Genomic DNA, 23711 nt, shown 5'->3' with positions numbered 1-23711 from the left:
TATATATAAATATTACAATTGTAATTTATTTTGGATATATTATGAACCCCACCTACTGTACTGCCTAAAAAATGAATTAGTAGAAATGATAAAAGACTGAAAATGGAACAAAAAAGCATAAATACTGAAAAGAAGCATACAATAATATTTATGTTAAGAGACATGTTCTCCCGTCCAAGGTGAGACAATACCAAAATGGTCTTTATCAGTAATGTTCAATTAGCTGGACATATCATTTATATATCTAATTTGTCCCTACATTTTAAAATATTTTCTGCTTTCAAGCAATCCTTCTGGGATGGTAGTATTATTGTCATATGACACTTTTAAATGTTAAAGAAAGCTATCACATTTAAAGAGCAGTTTATTATGTTTATTGTATTGTTACTTATGCTATATGTTCATATACCAACTACCACTATGTTCTGACCAAACTGACTTAAAACAGAAAATTATCTTCTCAGGGCTGGACTTCTCCTAGGGCCACTTAGATCATTGCCTACAGTACCATGCTAACAGGGGGTTGCATTTGTTTGGCTCCTCTGCTCCCGCACCTCCTCATATTAATGACAGCATCTGTTTTCTATCAAATTTACCTGCCTTGTGATATTGAGCTACCCGAATTACGTTTACAATGATGTCATTGGCAAGACAGTGTGATAGCTGTGTCTGTAAACCAACTCTGCTGACCAACTCACTGAGTTCAAACCTTCGCATCTTCTAAGTTGTTGTTCGTAACGACTTGAACTTTTTAGAGTGTATCACTATGGCATTATTTGAACATAATAAAACAATACTTATCAAAACGCACTGCACAGTCAGGCATATTGGGCTGCCTCCAATTTTTAAACCCCTAATTCTCCAAAACAGGGAGGTTTAGATAAGCATAATTTAAGGGTGCAAGCAGAGGAAACTTGTGTTTACCTCTCTCTAAAATTTCATCGCTAGGGCATCATTGGAACATGGCTGAGCTAGGGATTGTTTTAGGAAGAAGCGGCCAGTGTCCAGCAGAGCTCAGCAATCTCCTTACTCTCCTCCGCTCCCTTGCCAGCCCGTGGATCATGGCTTTCAGCTCACTCTTCCCCTACCTCGAACCTTTCTGCCTCAGCCTCTGCCATCCATGAGAACCCTTTCCACTGCAGCTGCACTCACTGGATTGGTGAGTGCCACTGTTACCACACAACCTCAGGGCTCCACATCACCACAGGGCCTCTCCAATACACCACCTTTTGAGCATACCTCTAGACCCCCCACCAAAATCCCCCAGGACTAGAGATCTCCCTCTTGAACAGCTCATATTCAGACAATTGGTTATGCTCCCTGCTGGACCCAGACCAAGAGCCCTAAAACCTCCTTCAACTACATCCTGCTCATGAGATGTCATAGGCAGGTTTCAAGATTTTTAATTTAAAGAAGAGATCATGTGTAAGGCTACAAAACAACCACATTTTGGAATTTGATGGCACTCCTCTCCTGCTTTTTCAAGACTCATCCTGGCATACTCTTCAACAAAGGAGACCCCTGCAGCCTCTCCTCACAATGCCTAAGGAAAACCACATCCCTTACTGTTGAGGATTCCCATTCTGTGTGATTGTACGCAGGTAAGAAAAGTCTCCAACTCTCCGCTACCCTGAGGACTTTCCTAATTTTTGCAAAGAGCAAAGACTTGGGTATTCCATGCCCTACCCTAACTGGCTGTGAGCCTCTCTCTGTTTCTCCTGAAAACTTGGCAAAAGGTCACCTTGAAAAAAAGATCTGATCGCACACCCAATCTCCTACAACTTCTTCTGATCAGCAGGGGAACGAGAGGGGACAATAGCCATTGTGTTAGGATGCCCCTCCCATACAAGGTTTTCCCAATATAATTTAGTATGCAGGGTCTTACCATACTTTGTATGTCTTTATCCATTGCAACCCAATTTAGGCCCCTTTTTACAGGACAGTTTGGTTTGAAGCCTTTTTCTTTAAATCTACACAACGGCATCACTTTTCATACATAATTGATTGTTTTCATGCACACTTTAAGGTCATTAAAATAGGATGCCTCTTTTACAATAAATGTGTCTATTCCCTTCTATCATGTAGGATTTTTCCATTTTTAATTTTGGCTTTGATCTGTTGTTCCTAAATTTGTTATCTGTGTGGATATCAAGTCTATAACTTTCCTGTTTAGATAAACCTATTTAAAAGCATCATCCTTAAATAAATATCTAACTGTTCATATTCAGGTTTACCCTAGTACACCATGGTGGCCTGGGTACTCTGGGATCCGTAGTAGTTCCTCCAGACTACTACCCTCTGTAGGGTATTTCCACATCCAGCACTTTTTTTTTTTCTTCTAAGGAGTTGGAAGGACTGATGGAGGTTTGAGACTACCTGGATATTTCTATACTGCCATACTTGATTATGCAATTCTTTGGTTTTGTTTTACTATGATTTGTGTATCTTTTATTTCCTAAATGTTCTCTCTTTTAGTTTTATATCCCTTCTAAACACTTAGTCTCCTTCACCCTACCCACAATTAGGTTCTGGGGAATTTTAATTGGGGCTGTGCAGTTCTATAGAAGTGCAATGTTTACATGCTATCTAATGTGTCAAAGTAGTTTATTTTCAAGGAAGGAACAATAGATTTTATAAAAGGGAAAGGTTTATTTACAGCTTAGGATAATATATACATATCATTTATGAGACAAAGAGAAGAAGGTAAAGGGTATATAGAAAGGGAGCAGAAAGGGGTCTATCTGTATGTCTAGCACATGGTGATTCTCTCTCACACAACCATACACACCGGGGTTTTCCCTCCTTAAACCACACCCCGCTGCAAGTCTAGAGCAACTCACATTGTGGATTTATCATTGGTAAAGCCTTGTACCAGGTTTGGTATTGTTATCACAGACCCCTGCCCCCTCCAGGAAGACTAAAGCTATAGTAAACTGGTTTTGGCAGGAACTACCAACATGTGGTCAAACTGGCCAATGTGTTAATGATCCTCAGGAATCTACTCATGGAAGATCATATTTTGTCTCTGCTCAGCAATCGTTTGATGGTTGTTTTAGGGACTGCATCTGTCTCCACAAATAATGAGGTTTATAGCTTGCTTTCAAGGAGGCAGAATTATTCCTACATACATATTCATATCAATTTTAGTCACTTCCAACAATGCCTTTCATATTTTTGCTTCCTAATGTGAAAGGTCTCAACTCCAACACTAAAAGAAAGCTGCCTCTCTGGGACTTCAGGCATCTTACAATGGTAGTGGAATTCATACAGAAGATCCACTTTTACCCTACAGGTACGCTTAAGTTTGCCTCCATATGTTTTCCAGTAGTGCTTACTGCCTGCTCCTCTAAGGGGAAGAAATTGGAGTTTGCCATCCTGTACAAAACCACACATTAAAATTTTTTGGTCTCTAAAAAAGAAAAGCAGATCCCAAGTGCCAATTTCTGGTCTTGCATGGCAGCCTTGGTGTGGCATCAGTAACACTTTGTAATCTGCACACACCTAATTCGGGTCAAATTCTCTTCCTTCGTATAGTATTATTTTTACTTTCTAAATTTGAACACACCCACCTAATAGGAGATGGTTTTATCCCAAATCTATCCATCACCTGGTCAGACCACGCCCCTACTACATTTGAAATCTGCATGTGACCCTCTCCCTCTAAAACCTGCCTTGGCATCTAAATGATTATCTCCTGAATCATGTTGCAATCAAGTCACAGCTCTCTTTGGCTTTACAACATTTCACAGAAAACATGGGTTCTGTCTCTTCATAAATATAATAAATATTATTATAATATATAAATATTTGTTTGATTGCCAGGCTATTGCTTTGGCCTCTCACCTTAAAAAAAGATGCCGCTTCCCAAAGACGCATATTAATGCAGCATTTACAAGCACTGGAGTCAGAAATTAATGTACGTCCTTCTCCTAGACTGTTAAGTAGTAAAACCAGTGTGTATTCCAAGCTGCAGGCTTGCTACCGCCAACTATAGGTTTACTTACTGTTAAGGCAACAAAGTGCATGTTTTTCCTGCTAAAAAACTTACAGATTCTATAGCGGCCTCTTCCCCTTTAGAAGTGAAAGACACTATGACCCCTGTCGAATCTCAGAGCTTTTTGAACATTACTATAGCAATCTCTATAAGGCAGTTTACTAAAATCAACTTGCACAGAATGATTTTTTACACGTCAACATCCATAAATATTTAACAAATAATAAACTCCGCACACTTTCCACCTCCCAGGTTGATTTACTAAATTGTCCTATATAACAATAGAAGAAATCATCAATCACCTTCCTGCAAATATTGCTCCCAGTCCAGTTGGCCTCCCCTATTCCTAATACAAAGCATTCCTTCCGATCCTCCTGCCCCACCTTCATGATTGATTTAATGATTTTATGGGTGGTAAACCAATCCCATCTTCCATGCTGTATTCACATAATATTGTGTTTCTTAAACTTGGGAAAGATCCCACTGTGCTAGCTAAAGGCCAAATGACCTCCTAACTCTGACCTGAAAACCTTCACTAGGCTCATTAGGCTCCTAGCAGATCACCTTGCTAAATTTCCCCTTCGTCTCAATAACAGGGACCAAACAGGGTTCATCCCCTTCAGGCAACTGTCAGATAGCACCTGTGGGGTGATTGAAATGACAGAAGTAAAACCTCCTTTTTGACATTAGGTTTAGATGCCCAAAATGAATTTGATCCCCTGAGCTGGCCATTTATGATAGCAATGCTTCAGCGGTTTGTGTTTGTGGGACCCTTTCGCAAGCAATTTGATCTCTCTACCTAACCCCTTCAACATCTGTGAAACTACCTCATACCATCTCCACCCCATTTAGTGTCTAGAATGGTACACACCAGGGCTGTTCTCCTCACTCCCTATTAGGCCTCTTGAACATTAAAGGAGTAAGTGAGAGCCAGTCTGCAGATACGCAGACGATGTTCTACTCACCCTTATCCAGCAGATCACCACCTTCCCTAACCTATGGGAGGAGCTTTTGATCCAAAGAAAATTATCTGGTTAAAAGGGTAATTCCCTGAAGATGGAAGCTCTTCCATTACATTTGCCCCTATACCATTAGCTTCATTACAATCGGTCTATCCTTTTAAATAGAAATCTGACTTCATATATAAACATTCATATAAATACTTGGGAGTATTTACATACTACATATAAATATTTGGGAGTAAACATTACCGCATCATATCATTCTTTACATGCAAAAAATTCCCCTCAATTTTTTTAAGATATCAGGGCTGCCATGCAGAAGTGGAGACTGTACTCTCTTTTTCGGCAGAATAGCCTTGGTCAGAATGATACTTCTCCCTAGATTGCTTTACCATTACGCAACCCTTCCACTGCCAATCCCCTCTAGAGTTGTACAGAGCTTACGACATGATTTGTTATGGGGTTAAAAAGCTCCATTGACTTAGGAAGGACCTCATGTGCACTTCTAGAGAATGGGATGGTCTGGGTACGTAAATAAGTATTATTTGGCATCACAATTACAGTGTCTGCCCTCCTGGTTTTGCCTCCATTCCTCCAGTGTATGGAAGCTACTTGCGGAGAAATGGCTGGCCCCTACTCATCCTAATGCGTTACTGTGGGGTTTCTCTCTCCTCCTTATCAGGTAGAGACATACATCTTTACAGTGAATTTTACTGGAAGCATCTGGAGGAGATGTAAAACACACTGTGGAATAGCCTCCACCGGCTCTCTGATGACGCCCTATATACTCACCCCTACAATTCTGGGCAGCTTATTCCTTGCTATGTCAAGACCATGGAAAGAACGCACTCTGTTTTTTCACCACTATTTACAGTAATTCACCCAACGGAAGGTAGGCACTACTTCTTTTCTGAACTGAAAGAAGATAAATGTGAATTACTCAACTCTTCATTTTATGCTTGTTTACAGATAAGATAATACACTAATCATCTTAAGTCCTCCTTCAGATATGTCACCCTTTTGAGCGTTTGTGCTCTAATGGACCCTATACCAACGGCATTATTTCAGCTATATATAGGATACTTCATGGCTACAAACATTTATCCATACATACATTTTCTTACATGTGGACCTGGGAGGGAATTTTGGGTCGTGAACTAGACCCGGAGGACTGGACTTCTATATGGCTAAATGACTACAAAAGCTGTATATGCATCAAATACATAGAAAATATCTATAAGTTTCTCCTTCATTGATACCAATCCAGATCTACTTCACTGCATTTTTCCTAACCAAACCTGCCGCTGGCCCTGTACTAGTCACTGGGTACCTTAGAACATATCTTCTGGGTCTGCCTGCTAATACAATATGTTTTAGAATCATGCTCACTTATATACTGGGTCTACCCATTCTCAGTCTATGCCCCTGATTCATCAATAAAATCCGCGCTCGCTGGAAGCGCGAAAGTACGCGCGGCCATCGATCGCGGATTACCGCGGTCCGGACTCCGGAGATGCGCGGCTCCGGCCGCAATCTTTTTCAGTTGCTGAATAGCGCGATCGCGTACGATTTCGGATCGCGAATACGAATGCGCGACCGATAATCCGATTCTGCTTGATGAATCAGGGGCTATGTCCTTTTGCGCGTAAGCGAGCCTCACATATATTGGTTGCTGCTAGAACCCTGATTGCATCCAAATAGAAACATAACGTTGCTACTACATCACAGGAGTTTTTCTGTAGAATCCAGGATATTTGCTTAGTAGAATACCTTTCAGCTTTGATTAAAGATAAATTACCACTGTTTCATGGGACACTTTCTTTGCCACTAGCCCTAGTTGAAGAATCAAATCATTTTTATGTTCCACCCCCTCTTATTTTATCACCCTTCTTTCTTATAAACTCTGTTTCATCTATTTCCATTGCCGGACTCAAGCCAATTTCAGTATTTTGTTTCCGGTCTGTTTAAAGTATGTTATGTAACTAAAAAAACTTGGGGCATGTGGGCAAAAAAAAAACATTTTTCTGGCTCTAGTTATTCTGAAACTTGCAAGCAACTATTCTCTGGCAATCTCCTCAGTGAAGTTCTACAACATAGTTTAGTTTCTCAAATGCTGGCAAAACAAACCAGAAAATGTTAGAATTACCACTCTATTATATTTCACTTTAATGTATATTGTATGTTTAAACACCTATTGTTGTTCTTCAAGATCTGCATCATGTTCTCCTATTTTTCTTTTTCAAAAACCCCAAAACAATATTTGAGTACACTGCAAGTAGTAATGGCTTAACATTGCTGTCTTTTAAACAATTGCTTTAAACATTGCTGATTTTAAACAATTAACAATAGTTATTAATTACCTACATTTCAATGACATTTTAAATACAGCATTAGTCATTTAAAATAGTTTTAAATCTATTATCAAGAATAACATTTTTATTGGGCTCCTTCTTGAGACTTGATACAGTACTATACAATTTTTACAATTTACTACAATTACATTTGGGAGTCAAGATATCACTTTAACTATACTATGGTTTGCATGGTTATCTCAATCAATCCTTTCAAACTAGCAACTGAAAACGATGTGACCAGTGTTAGGAGACAATTATCTGGCTGGTGATCTCGTACTGTGGGCCACCACAGGGGAGCGCACCCTGTTTATTCTTTTTGTCAACATCTTTTGCAGCAGCAGGGAATATAGGGCAAATAGCTGTGAATTCTTTGTTCTGCAGTCTGTGGCATCCCCGATTTTCCTTTGGCTGTGAATGATCTCTTGGCATCTCATTGGCCTGCTGTGTGTGCATCTGAAAGTGATTTAGAGTTGTGCTGAGACTAATGAGCAGAGTTTGTAATCTCAGTCCTGCACTGCCATTGGTGGCTGAAGCTTTATGACCTCTCTGCTTCCAGTGACCTGTGCCTGTTATAGCATTAGCTGGGCTGATCTGCTACTGGTAAGAGTTTCATTAAACTTTAAAATGCTCATTTTGCTTGTTCCTGACCTTTCGATAAGCCGCTTCCTTGATCGACCTTTACCTGGGACCCTGACTTTTTGTGCTTCTTTTTTGGTACTCTGTCTGGTTGACTAATTGCACATGTATGGCATTTGTTTTTTCTGGATTTGTCTGGATTCTTGAGCTGTTTTATTTGTGGGCTCCTGGTCCTATGCCAGGCCTTTATGCCATTACTTGTGCACTAAATCCTGGGAGCAATCGTGTGCTGGGAAACGCAATCAGTCTCCTGAGCAAGGGCTTGCTATAGGTGACTGCAATGTTAGATTGGGGAACTGGCATCTGGTAAGTACTGGTGCTGGACCAGGCCCTTACATTACAACAGGCCTTCATTACCCACCAACATGGAGGACCTCCATGAACAAGTGCAGCTCCTGACTGGTGCAGTAAACCAACTTGCACAGCACATAGCCATTCAGAAGATTCAAAGACAGGATCCTGCTCATACTATGGCGGTCTATTCTTTGGAAACTAGGATCCCTTTACCAAAATAATTTTCAGGTAAGAGTCACAAGTTTGATAACTTTATGAAGACTTGCAAACTATATTTCTGGTTGCAGTTACTCGTGTCTGGCACAGAGAGTTGGCCTAGGTATCTCCTTACTCCAGGGGTATTCCCAGACATGGGCCTTTAACCTGCCTCAGCAAGACCCAGCCCTCTTTTTAATGGATGCAATTTTCAAAGCCATGGAGTTTCTGTATGCTGAGCCTGACCTAACTTCAATTGTAGAGGCAAAACTTTGTGGCCTTCAGCAGGATTACAGGCCAGTGGAAGAGTATGCTGTGTAGTATTGATGCTTGGCTGACAGTTCAAACTGGAATGTTGTGCCACTTAGAAGACAGTTTTGCTCTGGCCTTTTCGATGCTCCTTCACCAGTCTCTTTGGACTTGATTAATAAAATTGAGCCATCAGGATTGATTGTAGACTCTGTGAACGTCAAATGTAAAAACTTTCTGCACTTCTGTATTCCCTAGACCCACAGCCACCCCTGAGTCTAGTCTACCTCCTTCTCCAGCTGAGGAGCCTATGCAGTTGGGCTTTTCTAGGCTGTCTGTTGCAGAGAAGTTAAAGAGAAAGTCAGAGAGGCTGTATTGTGGAGGATCCAGTCACTTTGTGCAATCCTGTTCATGAAAGAAATCCAGTCTTCAGTGCCTAGGTGAGCCCGAGGACACTTACCCAGGCAAGCAGGTGTTTTTCCTGAAATCCAAACGCATTCTGTTACCTGTAGAGATTGCCTGGAAATCTTCAGTCAAGCATTTTTAGGCATTTCAAGATAGTGGAGCTGCTGGCAATTTTATGGATAAGTCTCTGGCATGTGCTTTGGGAATTCCTGTAATTGATTGGCAGCCTGAGCAAATTATCAAATGGGCAGACAAGTGTGTTAGGAAATGTATGTCAGACTCTTTGTCTCCTTGTGTTGCTGAGGTAACTTTAGAGAATTTGCCCAGGCTGCTGACATTCTCCCACCTCACTGGCCCTATGACTTCCGAATAGCATTACTCCCGGGCACCATGCTATGGACATCCCTATAACCTCAGAGGTCTTGAAAATCTAGCCATGAAGGCCTACATTAAAGAGAACCTGGAAAAGGGTTTAATTCGCCCTCCCACATCCCCTTCCAGGGCTGGCTTTTTTTTTGTACAGAAAAAGGATGGCATCCTAGGACCAAAATCAATGTTAAGAACAGGTACCACTCACCACCTATTGACCTCTTCAGCCAGGTTGTAGGGGACCAAAGTTTTTACTTAATTGGACCTGAGAGGACCCTACAATCTGATCGGAATCTGGCAGATGAATAGAAGACCGCATTTATTACCAGGGATGGGCAGTATGAGTATTTGGTAATACAATTAGGTCTGTGCAATGCCCCTGTGATTATCCAGGATTTCATTACTTTTTTTTACTTTCTATGCAAATTTGTTATAGTTTATTTAGATGGCATTCTTGTATTTTATTTCTCTTTGGCTTAGCATTGGGCTCATGTTCAGGTGGTACTCCAGAAACTCAGGGAGAAAAATCTCTATGTTAAGCTTGAAAAATGTGTTTCCAGGTTCAACAAATTCTATTATTTCTGATCAGGGCTTGACCATGGACACCGTCAAGCTTGTCACTGTAGTTGATTGGGTCAGCCCACTGACTTAAAAACCCTCCAAAAGTTTTAGGTTTTCCTAATTTTTACAAGGGGTTTATCAGGAAGTGTTCTACCTTGTTAGCTCCTCTTACTGAGCTGACCCAGGAAAGGGGCAGATTCTTCCCAGTGACCTGCCCTGGGGCAAGCCTCTCTCAGTACTCAGGAAATCCAGAGAAATTTCACCTCTGTGCTTTCTTTTTCTGTACGTTTTTTACTGCTAAGTGAAATTATAATTTTTCAAACTGAGAGCTTCTGGCAACCAAATTAGACTTTGAGGAATGGAAGCATTGGTTAGAGGGGCTGGTGCACCTGGTGACAGTCTATACTGACCACAAAGTGGGGTAAAATATCTTAATTCTAGATACGCACATTGAACATTGTTTTTTTCAAGATTTAATTTTATTATTTTATACAGATCTGAGTCTAAAAATGTAAAAGCAGATACCCTTTCTTGTAGTTTCCCTGAAGCAGGTTCTTAGTCAAATTCCATTCCATCCTTCTTACTGTGCGTTTGGGGTACTTTCAACAAACCAGCTTTCGTCTGATCTATCTGTTCTCTTAGCACCCCACCAGAAAGATCCTCCTCCAGGTAAACCCTCAGTTTGCTCCTGCCAGTTTGCCACTGCCATTTCATCCGCAGGTCCTTCAGCAGTTCCATGAAACTAAAACTACTGGGTATCCAGGAAATAAAAAGACCTTGGCACTACTGGCATGACATGTTTAATGGCCCTAGTTTTCTGAGGATACTCAAGCTTTTGGTAAAACTTGTACTATATGTGCCTGTACCCTCCCACAGTGATTTGGGTAGTGGTAGTGATTTAGGGTAGTAGTTTTGTAAAATGGCAGCTTTTATACCCCTTCAAAAATTACTTTTTGAAGGGGTATAGAAAATTGTCACAGTTGTTCCGATGTGTACATGGTATTTCCGATAATGTGGACAGGTAGTACAGTTTGTCTCTCAGATTTTTGATCATTTTGTGCACACCTGTGTATTTCCCTGCCCTTATCCTCAGGGTTTCATCTTTAAACAAATGGCCAGACTGTGAGAACAAACCAATCTCTGGAGCAGTACTGCCGTTGTTTTGTTCCTGGTTGCCAGGCGGAATGGGAAGAATATCTACCTTTCACCGAATTTTGCTCTTAAGAACAGTTCCGTTCACTCCTCCAACAGAATGTCTCTGTTCCAATGTCTTGGCGGGAGGAATCCAAAGTTCTCTTCCCTGTCTGGTTACCTATGATGGAAGATTGGTTTGCCCATATGACCACAATCTGGTCTCAAAAACAAAATTTGAAGCAGGCTTCTGGGCAACAGAAAAGTTTGCTGATCATCATTGATCCAGGAAACCAGAATTCTCTCCCAGAGATTGAGTTTGGGTTTCTACCAGAAACATTGCCCTTCAACATATATATATATTAATATACCACCTGTGTAAAGGACCAGAAGCCAAAAACAAGGTAAATATACCTCCCATCCAAAATCATATTCCTGCAATATATATATATATATTGGACAGCCCTTTTCTTTAATCATAAACTTTATGATGCTAGTGTTAGGAGACATACATGAACAGATTCACAAACTTTAACGCTTTGGAAGTCAATGACCTAGAATGAGCATGTGTATTCAGATGTCTGATTTTACTTTCAATTACCTGGATTTAATAAGCGGATTAAGGGGGGTCCTGATTTTACCTTATTCAGATGTCTGATTTTACTATATATTTTTGAATAATTGAAAAAGTGATAATGTTTTGGGGAAACCATCAATAATGGGCACCATATTATATAGGTTTTCTTTTAAAATCTGTTGTTGGCAAGCCAAAAAGTATTTCACATTTAAATTATTATTTGTTTCTTTTTTAGCTTACACAGAATAAAAATGTCCAATAATTCTATTCTCAATTTTGTACACAAGAGGGCAGTATGTTACAATTTATAGAAAGCCAAGCAAAATCCTTAAATACTATTTGTGTCCTTATCTTTATATTAGTAGTTTGTGCTTTTTTTATTGCAACCATGTTCTCTGATTTCTAAAAATACATTTTACGGAAAGAAACTGTGGCATATTGTTCTAAATTGTCTAAAGGGGCTTGTTATCACTTTGGATGTGGCACACTGTTATGGCTTAGCTTATATATTAGTGCATAAAAGAAATTCCAAATTCTTTAGCACTCAGCCCCGGTAGAAAACAAAAAGACTTTATTAAACATCTTCTAAAAGAAGTAAATGAAACAAAACAAAAAAAAAAAAAAACACAAACACAAAAAAGGACTTGGTTACATAGATATGCAAATATATGTGAAAGCACTGCTCTTCTCTAATCTATGGGGAGTACTGACAATGGGAATGTATTGTGAGCATGCATACTTGGCAGTTATTAAATTTCTCCCTATGGTTAAATAACACAGCAGCCTTGGTATTAGGACAAAGCAGCTAAGATTCTCTAATGCATATACAATATATAACTATTGTAGGAACAAACAAGCAGGAAATTGCAGACCCTGCAATAAAAATAAACTAGACCTTCATATTAACAAGTAATAGATATGTTGTATCTTTAAATCGATAAGGTTTTTGGAATCTGTAATCTATACTAAACACCTTAAGAGCTTTGATTTATTTCAGTATCTGGAGCCAGATATTTTTTTATAAAATCTTTACTCTACAAACAAAAATAGATTTTTGAACTACTGAACATTATTGAATCTATTTATAAAGCGGTGAAACTGACATTTACTGAAAAATTTCCAGGTGGAATGTCAGATTCACTGCTTCATAAGTAGGCGCCTATGTATCACTAGTTGACAGTGCAGTCTTCTCTGGGGAACTGATTCTAAGGAATATCCTATCTTTATCAATATTCTCAGCATAGTGAGTTTTACTGTGTGACAGTCACTTGTCTTGCATCTTAGTGACCGCTGATGTGCAGGTGGGTAACTAAAAAAAGTGCAAAATTGGTAAGTATTAAAGCAGACCTAAACTAAAATTTTACCTTACATAAAAGGGTAGACACGCCTTAAAGTAAAAATTACCTTTTTTTGAGGGGGAGGTTAAAACACTTAAAAAAAAGTCTATAAGTATATATAATACCATTTTACTTAAAACCTAGTAAAATTATTTTTGGAGAAGAAACAAGACTTAGTGACAAGAAAAAAAATTGAGGTGCTAAAAACATAGTTTAGGATAGGGTAGGAGGAATAGGTTTTTATAGCTGTCTGTATATAATGGTGTTCATACTGGTGACCATTGACCATTATATTAGATTTGGCACCTATTAAAACTTAATTATTTTTTTTTATTTCCCTTTACTTTCCTTGATTTTACTTTGGGCTCTGTTAATTAAACAAGGAATCTGACATTCCCCCAAACGTTATAAATTGAGTTTTCAATGGTGCAGTACCCTGTATAGGAAATCTATTCACTTAAAGGAGATTTCCTTTTATTTCCTGTAATGCCTTCAAATAAAAGAATCCATTTACATTCATTTATTTAAAAGTGACCTGGCTTGACATACACTTTCATTTCACAATTATAATTCAAAGCATTTCTCTTTATAATGTTGTTTTATTGTTTAAAAAAACAAAACAATGCAGTGACCACTAGGTGGCACAGCCAGATATACAATGTAGTAGTTTTCTGCATATAGTGGTACCAGTGAGGGACTTGTTTTTATCTTATACATTGTATATAGAGTTATCATTGTATTTTTTCTATAGTTGGCAAACACAGAAATTTAACAGGAGAATGTTAGATTGGCAAGGAGTTGAAAAGGCAAAGTAAAGCCCAATACAAAGGTACATGAAATAAATGTAAAAAACAGTGATAAATGAGGAGGATTTAAACTACAAAATACAACATTTAAAAAGCCATTACATGTTAATATTGTTTGGGGAGAAAAACAACACACACAACCTCTGACAGACAGAAATGTTAAAACAGGGCAGAGAGTGTCAGTAAATCAACTTAATATATCTATTTCACAGATCTTAGAGTGTATCTGTAACCAACATTTTTTTTGGTTGGCAACTGTTTTAACCCCCTAGTGTTCTAAATCTCCCAGTATTTCCATGCAAAAAGCATTACATTTTTTGCATTAAAAGGTTTTATTCATTGTAGGCTATAATTCTTAGGCATAATTAACTGAAATATGTCCATTATTTATTACATTTAATAATAAACTTTAAATAAAAAAAACACAAAAATCTGTTAATTTTTTTTTAAAGTGAAACGTAATATTACTGTACAGAAGCATGTATAATATATATATAATATAATTATAAATATATTAAGATTTCTTTGTATTGGACTCAATACAGCTATTTTGTATTGAATCCAATACAAAATTATTTGAATTTCCCACCGATCCTCTGCCCGATGCATGCACCAACGTCACTGGGAAACCCTGGAGAATGTCTCTGCAGTTTGCAGCTGAAGATCGAAGAGGAAGGATGTGTCCCCAGGACCTGCGGGGACCAGCAGGATGCAGGGGGACGCAGACAGAACAAGGTAAGTGTTTTTTTTTTAAGTTTAAAGCAACCCCGAGATTGACTCGGGATTACCGATTTTAGCAAAGTGAAATCCACCCCAAATCACACTCGGGATTACGGCTAGGGTGATTATTGTTGGGTTTTTATGGTGTAAACCCTGTGGGCCTCGTTTATTAAAGCTTTCCAAGGCTGGAGAGATTACACTTTCATCAGTGAACCTGGGTGATCCAGGAAACCTGGAATGGATTTGGAAGTCATTTGCTATTTCTTAGAAAATGTTTTGAATCCTGGACCAAATAGGTTTCAGGTTTGCTGGATCACCCAGCTTCACTAATGAAAGTGTATCATCTACAGCCCTGGAGAGCTTTAATAAATCTAACTGGATAAATACATTCTTGCCATTGGAAACCCTTCAGTGGGTTTATTCTATCTCTGAAACAGGTGCAGTAAATTTTCCCCAAAGGGGATCCCTGAACTAGGAGATCATGGTATTATAGTATGATAGTTAACCAGGTTAAAAGGAGAGGAACCATAAAATGCACTTCTACACACTTTCCCATAGTTTTTCCATGCCTTCTGTGTTTTTTTGTTTGTTTTTTCCGAACTTTTTTTTTATCTAGGGTAATTTTTGGTTTTAGTAAGTGCACAGTATAACAATCACAAACTACAGTCTCCCCTTATAGACTGATTCCTGTGCATGTCAGTACAGGCAACATTTTGGGCTATACAATTCGAGAGGGAATGTGCATGACAAAGGGGAGCTACAGGCAGGTTCCATAAATCGAATGCAACCCCCCAAAACTGCAGAAATTATCTGTATATAGGAATAAAAAAGAGCAATACAAAGCAGGAGTGTGAGTAAGTGTGGGAGTCTGCAATACTTGTTTTGTTTGTTGTGTAAGGCTTTAAAAACACTTTAAGGCATGCTAGTGATATTACAGCAGAGAAGTTGGCAGGATCCTTCTTCTCCATTGTTATTGTTTGTACTTGCCAAATATACATGATCATATTTCATTACAGCCGATGTATAATATTTTGTTGCTGTATAAATAAAAAATAATATTATTATTACAGCTTCAGGAATCAACGAAAATATTTCAATTGTGTAAGACAGTGTTTCACAACCTTTCTTAGTCGCGGCACATATTTTACAATTAGAAAAATCCCACGGAACACCACCAAAAAGTCAGACACGTAAATTAGCTACCTGCTGCCATCTAGTGGAAGAGTTTTTTTTGGTTCTGCCTATCACTATACATCGCTGGTATAGACAAATGAAGACAAATTTTTTGCAGTAAATAAATCATTTTGGGACCAATTAACTGAAATTGGATAATTTCCCACGGTACACCCGAAGATCTCTCAAGGCACACTAGTGTGCCGCGGAACAGCGGTTGAAAAACACTGGTGTAAGATAATAAGCATTTTAAACAAACTTAGGATGAATGTCCTATTGTTTTCAATAGTTATTTTTTATTAACGGGGGTTACCAAAAGGAATGAGCGAGTGAGTTTTTAAAACTCGATCTCGCTGCAAATTCGACCGCTCTCACTTTGTTATTACAGAATTTTAAGCGAGAACGTCCAGTGTAAATTCGCTGATCGAGGTCGGATTTAAATTTTTTTTGTTTTTAATTAACCACCAGTGCCGCGGATGCACATCCTCTCAATAAATTTGGCCGAGGTTAATTAACCTCTAGTGCCCCGGGGATCACAAACAGGAAGATTCGCTGCAAATCCTCCCATTAAAATTTCCTAGATCTTCCGATGGTTTCGCAAAATGGGTTCGCCAAAATTTCACGAAAACATCTGAAGTTCAAGGAAATTTTCGCAGGAATGCATTCTTGCACATCCCTAGTTACCAATACAAACCAATATTACCAATTAAACTGTAAATCCAAATAAATAAACTCTTATGAGTTCATTCCTTTAATTTTTAACATCAACATACATATCGTGGCGTCAGTCATATAGAATATATTAATGTTTGAAGGATTCTCACTTAAATGATGTGGTATAAAATAAAAGTGAAGAAAAACCTGAAACATACATACTAATGTATAATAAGGGCATGATAAGCAGCTGTCTGAGGCCCTAAATTCCATGGGATCCAAAGGAAAAATATCTGCACTTTGGCGTTCATATACAGATCTTCAAATTTTTGTTTCTCAAAAGGAAGATGACAACAGCATCTTTCTGAAGCATTTCAATAGGTAACAAGGTTACCTTCAAGCAAATAAATCATGTACAATAAGTATATGCAATATGTATGTGTCCCTGGAAGTATTTTCCATATTATCTAGCATCAATATATACACTAAAAAATTAACAATTGCTCCCCGTGGAGCAAAGCAACTTTTAGATTTTTGCTGTGGGTCTCTTTACTTGGCAATAACTTTTTCATTACATTACATAACATAACATAGTAATACACATCTTGTTTATAATTTAAGAGAAACAAAGATTCCCTTTGGTGATTTATTTTGTAATCCCTAGTAAAAAAAAGTAACAAATGTAGAAAAAGGCTTTTTTTCCCCAATTTTTTCTATGCTTCCGCACATAAAATGTATTTTGTTCCATAAATAATCCTTTTCAAAATTACACAAAATATAATTCTGGTAAAAAAAAAAAAAAAAACCCACTTTTGTATATGACACCAAGATCATTTCCAGGTTTGCTGCATTACCCAGGTTCAACCATGATAATCTATCTTTTCCAGTCTTGGATACCTTATATAAATCAGGCCCGCTCTGTATATTTTTTATTATATTTTTGGACATCTGTACCACAAATGCCTTTACTTGATTTAACAGTGTATTCCAAATCTGGCAGAAACATACCACAAATGCATGTGTACACTGGCCCCCTATACATGATCCTTTTAAAATGGGGTATTGACAGAAAAAAATAGTCCAGGGCTCACAGTACGATTAATCCCCTGCTCAAAGGATGATCACATTTATTATCAGAAAATATTATTACAAGGTCAGGATAAAAAAAAGCTTTACTACTCCATTTTTAGGAACAAAAACATATATTTTACTTTTAACGCTAAGATTTTTAGAAGTTACCTAAAAATAACGCTATACATGTTGTCGAACCCATTTTAAGGACCATTTGGCGCGCATCAGTTAATGTGATACATAAACAAACATTTAAAGCTTGAACAGGCAAACAACTTAAGACCACTGTCAAAAAATACTATATATTGGAGCTGTTTTACCTGTAAAAGAATTTCATTCTCCATTTTCTTCTGACACATACATATACACAGCAAACAGTGGGTTTGTGCCATGACTTTCCTTAGAGCAGATAAGCAAAACAAGTCAGTCTTAAACTGAACTAGAAATCTGTGGGCCCACCAATAAAAATGGATAGACTTCCCCATTCCCAAAAAAAGTTTATTGCTTTAGACCCAAGGAAAAACTTTAGTAAGTAAAAAAAAAGTTGCTCAAAACCCACACAAACCTGGCTATTCAGTGTTTTAATATGCTGTAATGCTAATGGCTTTATATTAATGAACTTGGAGTGGTTCAACCTAAATGTTTGTGTTCATTCTATGTAATAGAACTTTTTGGGTCCAAGAGTTTAGTTTACTAGAAATAAAAGGTCTTTATAAAATTTAAAAGGATAAATTAGGCTAGTTGGTCCCAGAATTAGCAGCATTTACATAGTGATTTGTTGTAAATATATGAAAAATAAACATTGAGTTTTCAATGGTATATCCATGTTTTGCGTGTCAAAGGTTTAAAAAACTAAAAAGTGTTGTTAATAGAACAACATTTCTTTGACATTTGTACAAACACATTTTTTCAGATCTAGCCTTTTAAAATATTGTGCTCAACATTAAAAAGAAAATAGCCTTGAAAGTAAAAATGATCATACAGCCTACACCAAGGACATAGCACAATGAGGATTGTTTGCATCTGACTAAAGGTATCACATCAGGGAGGAATTTGGGAATTTTAAAAAGTAAAGAAATTAAAAAAAAACCTTTCTATAAAGAAAACAGGTTGATTGCTTTTTCAAATTTCATAGATTGTTTAGAGACAATGAAAAAGCACAAGAAAATTCTATTTATTGCTTGACTGAGGAAACTGAGCTTTAAAGTAAATAGCCTACAGTGTTCTGAAACATCTCTTAAAGAAAATAGAGCATTGTCTTGACCTCAGGGTGTCACTCTCAGGATCAATTTAGGGACTTACTAGTTTTTGAAAGATAATTGCTTCCTTGATCTTTGAATAAGATGTCTGTGTGGGATTCAGCTATTGAATTCATTGATGGGAACATCAAAAAATAGTCCTTGTTGACAAAATGCGATAATAAAAAAAAATTAAAGAAAATGGTTAACAATGAAACAAATTTCAGTAATCACACTCCATGTATGAAATACAGAAAAGGAACAAATCAAGAATTTTCTACAAGTGGCACGTTGAATACCTGATCCAATGAATAATGTGACCTAAAGTAAAAACCTTGTTTATTACAGAGAAATATTTGCTAAAGCCAAATTCTGATAAATTTTAAAGACAAATGAATGCACTCTGATCTGCACTCCCGATGATCATTACATCCATAAATCTATATTTTTAAGTAGATTAACCTCCTGGGCGGCTCAATTCTGTCTGGATTTATTTGTCTAAAAGCGGTTCATTTTCCTTTATGAAAATTTATTTTACATTGTAGGCCTGTAATTCTTAGGCATAACTCACCGAAATATGTCCAAACAAGGGTCTAATAAACATCCTGAGTTTAATAGAGTTTTAAACACAAAATCATGGGAAAATAATAATTAAATGTTTTAATAAATTTTAAATACAAAACAAAAGTCTGTAAAAACAAGCGTGCGTAAATAAATCAAAAATACCGAAACTTGTAATATAACTGTACAGTAGGAGACCAGACCATATTTATCTAATAAACATCCCAGGTGTGGTATATCTTAAAACAAGGGACATCACAGAGTCCAACATCACAATCTGGGCAGTAGAACCGGATTTCTTTTCTGATTTTTTCCCGGCATCATCCCGCTTAGAGCAACACACCACACACATTCTTGTTGGTGCTTGCTTTCTTGCGCTTGGTGGTACATGCTCCATACAGTAACAACCAGTCAGGCGTTCCGGGTTCACCACTGTGTACTAGCATGCCGTCCAACTAGACCTGTATCCATTGTAATGTTTTGTATTTCTAACATATGGCTTCACAAACCTTCCAAATGAACTCAGGATGAGGTACAGGCCTGTCATTCTTTTGTTTCAAGAGAATGTGGGCATTCCACAAATATTGGTCCACAAAATGTCTGAAGATCTTCTTATAGTACTTTCTTTGTTGCTTTCGACTCTATAAACTCCTCCCATGGTGCTATTATAGTCTATGATGACTTGTGGTTTCAGGATCTCTTTCCCACCTCTTGTTTGAGTCATAACAGTGACGGTGTTAAGCATTGTGCTCAAAAGGCAGACTTCCTTCTTGTCGTGCCATCGCAGTGCCATCATTTTGCCTTTCTGCCAGGCAACTATTTCCCCAGTCTGGAGCTTCTGTTTAGTACACATGGATGGCATTTCCTGGTGGTTAGAACTAACAGTTCCATAAGCATCTGTTTTATGCTAGATGAGAAGCTCAAATCAGGGAACCTGTAACAATTGTCCATAGTGATACAATAGCCTTGATTGAGCAATAGTTCAATAAGTGACAGGACAGATGATGTTGCCATTCCATAGCTGCTGAAACTGGGGCTAAATTTTGTGCCTTTTCCAGTGTATATTAGAGAGTTCCAAATATACCCTGTTGCTGATTCACACAGCATAAACATTTTAACACTGAACTGTGCTCTCTTGGATGCTATGTATTGCACCCAGCTGAGCCTCCCCCTGTAGGCCTCTTTGTGGCACAGAGATGTTTCCGAAGTTGTTTAGGACCTCCTGGTAGACCTCCCAAATGTTTTTGAGCTTAGGTGCAGGATGAGTGGTTTCATCAAAAGTGTCATTATTTAAAAAATGTAAATATTTCATTATCAAGCCAAATATATATTCTGACATGACCGTGGCAAAAAAAGGTATAGCAATCAATTTATTCGTGGACCAATACCACTTCTGCATGGGTTTCCCCACTGCTCCCTGGAGAATAACTAGGCCCCGAAAAAGCCAGATGTCCTGTTCAGTGTCAGGTTCTAACTTCCTGCTCCTGGAAAACCTGCTGTGTGTAGCAGCTAATTGTTGCTCAACGTACTTGTTGGTTTACTCAATTATTTTCTGAATGTCGCTCTTGCTGTCTTCAAGTTGTTCCAAAATATCTTGAGTTGAGAGACGCCAAGGATATCAAGAATATATATTTGAGATAATACTATACAGATTTAATGGGGGATGGCGGAATTAGTGCATCCCTAAAGTTCAGATAAATTATTCTCATGAGATCTGCCTGTAGTGTATAAGGGGATCAGTGCTGGTAAGAATTGTTTGAAACAGCTACGTGAAATTATTGGTTAAGATACTGTGGGATTAGGATTTGTTTTATTGGTATCCGCATGGAGAACAATTGCAGTTTAGAATGTTTTTAACTGGGATATCAATACACTATCTGTTTACTTATTTCTTACAATTCAACATTATCACACCATTAGTGATCAATTGGATCGCATTGGACAATATATACATTCGAGTTAAAACATTCTAAGCTGTTCGCCATACAGATACCAAAATTTGTATAGTGTTCTCTCAAATATATATCCTTGATCTCAATAGTCCCCTGAGGAAGCCAAAAGGCGAAACGTATCGGGCACTGTGAGATACCGCTTAGTATATGAGTGATATTGTACAAAAAGGAATCTATGCAGATAGACATTTTATCATCACTTTGTATTCACAAAATCATGGTATTCAATTAAATTAGTTGGTCTCTGTTAGAGTGAGGGTCATTATGAGATTGTTCACTAAATAAACACATATAAAATATTTGCCCTTTAAAAGCCTGTCTGTCCCCATTTCTTCTTGCTTATATTTTGTTAATATCAGGCTGGGCACATTTAAACTAGATTATAAATACTAGAACCTTCCTAGATATCTAAATTTGTGACATACGTGTTTTCATATTTTTATCATGCTTAGTAGCATGTAAAAAAACCCAAAAAACTAATTAATGTAAAAACCTGCTTTTTGATATAATGGTGTTCTAGAAAACTAATCCTATTTGCAGAAACTGGGTATTAGACCTAGCTCCCTCTAGTCTTGGCTATTTGAATTTAGATAATGTTGCTTTAGGCTTTGTACTGGATTTAACAATTGATTGGTTGGTGGGTAGGCTTCCAACGAATGAATAGGCTACGTAAAGAAAATAGTAAATTAGGTTACAAATAATCTTTTTGTTAGTTGGTTTACTTGTAAAGTTGTGCAATATGCTAAATAGGGTTGGAAAAGGCAGACATACTGCTTTTGTGGCTGACAAGTATTTTTTTTTCTATATCAATAACTATGTAAATCTTATCTGATAGTTGTAAAACAATGTTCCTTGTTTTGACATTAAATGGAAGCTCTGTAGGAAGAATTTTCAAGAATCAAGCAATTGTATTTCATGGTGTTATCTGTAATTTAAAAATATTTTTTACTCTGTGGGACCTCAAGGAACGAAATGTGTAAATGTGAATGAATTGCTTCATCACCAACAGTGCTACAGATTTCCAGCAAATCATACTAGAACACATACATTTACTAAGGTCTTCAAACTAGTAGTACTTGGTGAAAACAATGCAGCACCTGAAAAATATATCAGTGGACAGTTATACAAATAAATAAATTCATTAACAATTTATAATATTATACCATACATTTCCCATGACATTGGTAACCAACTAGAGTAACACATATATTAACAATTTAGATACATTATTCAACCTCTATTCAACCTCTCTCTTTCTACTGGTAAATACCCCTCAGCTTTTAAACATGCCATAATTCTCCCTATCCTAAAGAAACCCTCACTGGACCCCTCCTTACCTTCCAACTACCGTCCTATCTCCCTTCTCCCATATATCTCCAAACTCCTTGAACGCCTTGTCTATAAAAGACTTACCCATTACCTGAGCACCAACTCTCTCCTTGACCCCCTCCAGTCTGGTTTTAGAGCTGCCCACTCCACTGAAACAGCCCTTACTAAAGTGGCCAATGACCTCATCAGAGCTAAGTCTCAAGGCAACTTTTCCCTGCTCCTTCTCCTTGATCTTTCCTCTGCTTTTGACACTGTTGATCATCCCCTTCTAATACAAATCATGCGCTCCATTGGTATCAGTGACACTGCTCTCTCTTGGTTTGCTTCCTATCTGTCTGACCGCTCCTTTCAAGTTTCTTTCAATGGTAACTCCTCCTCACCCACTCTCCTCTCTGTTGGTGTTCCCCAAGGTTCAGTCCTTGGACCGGTCCTCTTTTCTCTGTACACCTCCTCTCTCGGTAGTCTCATATCCTCCTTTGGCTTAAAGTACCACCTGTATGCTGATGACACCCAAATTTATCTGTCCACCCCTGACCTGTCTCCCTCAGTCCTGGATAAGGTCTCATGCTGCCTGTCGGCCATCTCATCATGGATGTCTGACCGATTCCTGAAACTCAACCTGGATAAAACAGAACTCATCATCATCCCCCCCTCAAAATCTAAATCTCCCCCTGACATACATCTAACTGTTAACAACACTGTTATTCGGCCCTCCCCCCAGGCACGTTGTCTTGGTGTCACCTTTGACTCGGCCCTCTCATTCACCCCCCATATTCAGAACATTTCCAGGTCCTGTCACTTTCAGCTACGCAACATCTCCAAAATACGCCCCTACCTGTCCCCTGAGACCACCAAACTCCTTGTACATGCTCTTATCATCTCCCGTCTGGACTACTGTAACATCCTTCTCGCTGGTATTCCACTAACCCGACTCTCTCCTCTACAATCTATTATGAATGCTGCAGCCAGACTCATCCATCCTTCCCTCCGCTCCTCTTCCGCTACATCTCTTTGTAGTTCTCTCCATTGGCTTCCTTTTCACCTTAGAATCAAATTTAAGCTCCTGTGCTTTGCCTTCAAATCCCTACACAGTTATTGTCCCACTTACATCTCTGACATGGTTAAAAAATACTCCCCCTGCCG

The sequence above is a fragment of the Pyxicephalus adspersus genome, chromosome 9 (assembly GCF_032062135.1).
Source record: "Pyxicephalus adspersus chromosome 9, UCB_Pads_2.0, whole genome shotgun sequence".
NCBI lineage: Eukaryota > Metazoa > Chordata > Amphibia > Anura > Pyxicephalidae > Pyxicephalus > Pyxicephalus adspersus.
Note: the sequence above shows the minus strand (reverse complement) of the source record.